The sequence below is a fragment of the Salmo trutta genome, chromosome 29, assembly GCF_901001165.1.
Source record: "Salmo trutta chromosome 29, fSalTru1.1, whole genome shotgun sequence".
Classification (NCBI taxonomy): Eukaryota; Metazoa; Chordata; class Actinopteri; order Salmoniformes; family Salmonidae; genus Salmo; species Salmo trutta.
The window spans coordinates 2,797,855-2,803,751 of NC_042985.1; the positions used below are offsets into that span (position 1 = coordinate 2,797,855).

Sequence of the window (5,897 nt, forward strand, 5' to 3'; positions counted from 1 at the left end):
TTCCTTAGCAAGCTAAATGACATGTTTCCTTAGCAAGCTAAATGACATGTTTCCTTAGCAAGCTAAATGAATAGGATACCCTTCACGTATCTGAAAATACATGATCATATTGATGTTTACTGATCATAAAACAGTTCCTTGCTGTATAACTCGGATAGAGATAAATGTGTAGTTGTGACTATGCTCTTCAGGACGCGATGACATTACAACCAAATAGTTGGAACATGTATTGAACAATCCATTGAAAACGGCACTTCGTTGTCATTGGTTTTAGCAGAGCTGGTTCTTGACCCCCAGCAGCCTAACTGAACGCTCTGCACCATATAGTGAAGTTTTATTGATAACGACCTTTACTATCTCAGGGGTGATAAACTAACCTCTTCCTCCCTCTCTCCTCCTCATCTCTCCCATATGTCCTCATCTCTCTCCTCCAATCTCTCCCTCTTCTGTATTCTTTCTCCCTCACTCATCTGTTCTCTTCTTTCCCTCCCCCTCCGTCCTGCTCTCTTTTCTGTTCTTTTCTCTCCTCTGCTGGTGTGGGACACTCCCTTCTAGAGTGGCTGGGGATAGGCAGAGCCTGATGAAAAACAGATGGAGGAGAGAGAGAGGCAAGGAGAGAGAGAGAGTTAAAGAGGGAGGAATGGAAGGATGAGATGCTGACAGGGCAGTCACTGCGGTTGTAAAACAACAAACATGAAATGTGGATTGAGGGAGGTGGGGTTAGAAGAGGTACAAAGTGGTACTTTAAAAAAGCTGCAGCTTACCCCGTCTGTCTGCTCCTCTCTCTCTTTCTCCTACCCCTCCTCGTCCGTCCTCTCTACCCCTCCTCGTCCGTCCTCTCTACCCCTCCTCGTCCGTCCTCTCTACCTCTCCTCGTCCGTCCTCTCTACCCCTCCTCGTCCGTCCTCTCTACCTCTCCTCGTCCGTCCTCTCTACCCCTCCTCGTCCGTCCTCTCTACCTCTCCTCGTCCGTCCTCTCCTCGTCCGTCCTCTCTACCTCTCCTCGTCCGTCCTCTCTACCCCTCCTCGTCCGTCCTCTCTACCCCTCCTCGTCCGTCCTCTCTACCCCTCCTCGTCCGTCCTCTCTACCCCTCCTCGTCCGTCCTCTCTACCCCTCCTCGTCCGTCCTCTCTACCCCTCCTCGTCCGTCCTCTCTACCCCTCCTCGTCCGTCCTCTCTACCCCTCCTCGTCCGTCCTTTCTACCCCTCCTCGTCCGTCCTCTCTACCTCTCCTCGTCCGTCCTCTCCTTTATTTCTGCTACAGCTCACCGGTTGGACACAAACACACTATCCCCTCACCACCCACAGTCTGCAGGCTCTACACACTATCCCCTCACCACCCACAGTCTGCAGGCTCTACACACTATCCCCTCACCACCCACAGTCTGCAGGCTCTACACACTATCCCCTCACCACCCACAGTCTGCAGGCTCTACACACTATCCCCTCACCACCCACAGTCTGCAGGCTCTACACACTATCCCCTCACCACCCACAGTCTGCAGGCTCTACACACTATCCCCTCACCACCCACAGTCTGCAGGCTCTACACACTATCCCCTCACCACCCACAGTCTGCAGGCTCTACACACTATCCCCTCACCACCCACAGTCTGCAGGCTCTACACACTATCCCCTCACCACCCACAGTCTGCAGGCTCTACACACTATCCCCTCACCACCCACAGTCTGCAGACTGGCCGCCTGGCTCGCTGCGAACTGTGTGAAGTCCATTTATTCCTAACAAAGGCCTTAATTAATTTGCCAGAATTGTTCATAATTATGACATAACATTGAAGGTTGTACAATGTAACAGGAATATTTAGACTTGGGGATGCCACCCGTTAGATAAAATACGAAACGGGTCCGTATTTCACTGAAATAATAACCGTTTTGTTTTCGAAATGATAGTTTCCGGATTCGACCATTTTAATGACCAAAGGCTTGTATTTCTGTGTGTTATTATGTTATAATTAAGTCTATGATTTGATAGAGCAGTCTGAGCGGTGGTAGGCAGCAGCAGGCTCGTAAGCATTCATTCAAACAGCACTTTAGTGCGTTTGCCAGCAGCTCTTCGCAATGCTTCAAGCATTGTGCGATTTATGACTTCAAGCCTATCAACTCCCGAGATGAGGCTGGTGTAACCGATGTGAAATGGCTAGCTAGTTAGCGGGGTGCGCGCTAATAGCGTTTCAAACGTCACTCGCTCTGAGACTTGGGAGTAGTTGTTTCCCTTGCTCTACATGGGTAACGCTGCTTCGAGGGTGGCTGTTGTCGATGTGTTCCCGGTTCGAGCCCAGGTAGGAGCGAGGAGAGGGACGGAAGCTATACTGTTACACTGGTAATACTAAAGTGCCTATAAGAACATCCAATAGTCAAAGGTATATGAAATACAAATCGTATAGAGAGAAATAGTCCTATAATTCCTATAATAACTACAACCTAAAACTTCTTACCTGGGAATATTGAAGACTCATGTTAAAAGGAACCACCAGCTTTCATATGTTCTCATGTTCTGAGCAAGGAACTTAAACGTTAGCTTTCTTACATGGCACATATTGCACTTTTACTTTCTTCTCCAACACTTTGTTTTTGCATTATTTAAACCAAATTGAACATGTTTCATTATTTATTTGAGGCTAAATTTATTTTATTGATGTATTATATTAAGTTAAAATAAGTGTTCATTCAGTATTGTTGTAATTGAAAATAAGAATGTGTTCTTAACTGACTTGCCTAGTTAAATATTTATATTAAAAAATAATAACATAAAAAAATACAAATAAAAATAAAATGTTTTAAATCGGTGGCAAAAAATACCGATTACCGATTGTTATGAAAACGTGAAATCGGCCCCAATTAAATCGGCCATTCCGATTAATCGGTCGACCTCTAGTCTGCAGGCTCTACACACTATCCCTTCACTACCCACAGTCTGCAGGCTCTACACACATCCCCTCACCACCCACAGTCTGCAGGCTCTACCCACACAGGCACCTTTGAGGGCTGAAGTCAAGATGCGTGACAGAACTACTGTCCCCCAGGACTGGGCGGAGTGGCAGAACTACTGTCCCCCAGGACTGGGCGGAGTGACAGAACTACTGTCCCCCAGGACTGGGCGGAGTGACAGAACTACTGTCCCCCAGGACTGGGCGGAGTGACAGAACTACTGTCCCCCAGGACTGGGCGGAGTGACAGAACTACTGTCCCCCAGGACTGGGCGGAGCGACAGAACTACTGTCCCCCAGGACTGGGCAGCATGACAGAAGTTAGTGTCCTTTCCAACCTCTACTCAGCGGTGAACAGAAACAACATGGTAGAGAAATCCCCTCACAAACACTATCTGGTGTAATAATAATGAAAATAATTACACCTTCCCAACTCTAAATGGTAGAATTATGACCACATGCCATTCTACAGGCTGATTTCTCCCTCTGTTGGAGTGGACAGAAGAACCGGCTTAGCAGTATCAGACCTGATAATCCTGCTAACAGTCTGATATTCACACACACACACAACATGCTGAGTTGGCATCTCTGAGCCTGTTAACCTGTTCTGCTGCTCTGGATCAGCTGTAGCTAACTCATTTGTTGTTGTTGTTGTGTAGGAGACAGACAGACACACACTGCCCTCATCTTTCCTCGCTTGGATGAAAGTGTCTGCTAAAAGGCATCTCTCTCTCAAGTGAACAACACTACAACCTCTCTGTCTTTATACTGCACAGACAGAACTACTGTCCCCGGGACTGGGCGGAGTGACAGAACTACTGTCCCCCAGGACTGGGCGGAGTGACAGAACTACTGTCCCCCAGGACTGGGCGGAGTGACAGAACTAAGGTCCCCCAGGACTGGGCGGAGTGACAGAACTACTGTCCCCCAGGACTGGGCGGAGTGACAGAACTACTGTCCCCCAGGACTGGGCGGAGTGACAGAACTACTGTCCCCCAGGACTGGGCGGAGTGACAGAACTACTGTCCCCCAGGACTGGGCGGAGTGACAGAACTACTGTCCCCCAGGACTGGGCGGAGTGACAGAACTACTGTCCGCCGGGACTGGGCGGCATGACAGAACTACTGTCCCCCAGGACTGGGCGGAGTGACAGAACTACTGTCCCCCAGGACTGGGCGGAGTGACAGAACTACTGTCCCCCAGGACTGGGCGGAGTGACAGAACTACTGTCCCCCAGGACTGGGCGGAGTGACAGAACTAAGGTCCCCCAGGACTGGGCGGCATGACAGAACTACTGTGCCCCTGGACTGGGCGGCATGACAGAACTACTGTCCCCCAGGACTGGGCGGAGTGACAGAACTACTGTCCCCCGGGACTGGGCGGAGTGGCAGAAGTTAGTGTTTTTCCCTTTAATGGTAAAGCTTAGGGTCTGGAGGGGACATGCTGATTGTAGATCTGTGCCTAACATCAACTTCACACCTGGGCTAACTCACATGTTTCCTTATAAAAGGCATTCCTATACGGCTTGGGCCACACCCTTCATTCAGGAGAAAGAAGTGTTGTAACCACACAAGGGATGCAGTCTTTCAGGTGGCAGGTAAGGATGTAAGCTAGTAAATAAACACTTTTTGTGCTAAACCAGGGGTGTATCACAGGACAGGAGGCATTGTTTCTGCTGCTACGCCAAGCTAACAATGGAAGTACGCACACATCGCATTCGCTATTTCTTTCACACACACGCGCGCATACACACACACACACACACACACACACACACACACACACACACACACACACACACACACACACACACACACACACACACACACACACACACACACACACACACACACACACACCTTGTTTACATGGTAAACAGTCTGAAATGCATGACAACCATGCCGGTTTGAGTTGAGCAAGACCCACGTTTAACTGAGTCACCTCTGTAAAACCGTATAGTTAAGATGGGCAGATAGCTAGCCGAGTTCATTTCAAAACAGATCGGTTTGTTGTATTCGGCTCATGTAGAATGAAATGTGATTTGATTTGACAGACAGGCGCGGCCCAGCTGCGACCGGGAGGTGACGTGTGCGCGTACTGTGGTCCACAGGTCCTGTAGCGATGCTATGGGACCCTGATCAACAACAACAAATACTAACTTAACTTAGTAGGTAAATGAATGGCTACATTCACACTAGCTAGTATAATAACAAGCACATCGGTAATGTATTTAGTTCACTAGTTTTCTATATAATTCTGATTCTGGACTATTTCGCACAAATCAATTATGATTAGTCTGTAAAGCTCGTGGATCACAGACAATATAACTAACTAACTTAGCTGATTAGCTAACTAGAAGAACAGAGCTAAGAGGGCAATGGTGACAAAGTTATTACCAAATACATTGGAGATAAGAGGAGAGTGCAAGAAAACGTACACTAGGGCGTATTCATTACGTCCATTCTGTTGCAAATGGTTTCTTAAACGGAAGCAAATCGAACGAATAGAAACTCCCGTCTTGTTCTGTTGGCTTTTTAAACGGTAAACCGTTTCCGTAACGAATACACCCCAGAACTGCCTACACAGTCCAACATCATCCCATAACTAGCTGGCTAACTAGCTGGCTAACCAGTTTATTTATCCGCATTGGATCATTAGGTAGTTACCAAGTCTGTCAACAACACACAAACAGCAAGCTTGATCTCTCACTGGCAGACCGAGAAGCAAGAAATGTTAGCGAACCTAGCATAGCCAGATAGCTAACTGGCTAGCGAAACAGTGAAATGGCCACACGGTTGCTGTAGCTAACGTTAGATAGCGGGCAAAACGATTCACAATTTGTAACCTCGATGGATGCTCACCTGAAACTACAGCGACTGGGCAAATTCAATCCAAACGTCTTCAGTTCACTCCAGAAGGCGCAAGCTATCAAATGACAGTAGCTAGTCA

General features: G+C 48.0%; 1 long non-coding RNA gene across 1 annotated transcript in view; it reads right to left on the reverse strand.

Moving 5' to 3' along the window:
- Window positions 1-517: 517 nt before the first annotated feature.
- LOC115166763 (uncharacterized) overlaps window positions 518-5,897 on the reverse strand; it is a 5,457-nt gene continuing 77 nt past the window's right edge. The window contains exons 1-2 of the long non-coding RNA XR_003870360.1: window positions 5,810-5,897; window positions 518-577 (exon numbers count right to left, since the gene is read on the reverse strand). The exon at window positions 5,810-5,897 is cut by the window's right edge and continues 77 nt beyond it. This is a non-coding gene — a long non-coding RNA (uncharacterized LOC115166763). The remainder of the gene's footprint in view (window positions 578-5,809) is intronic.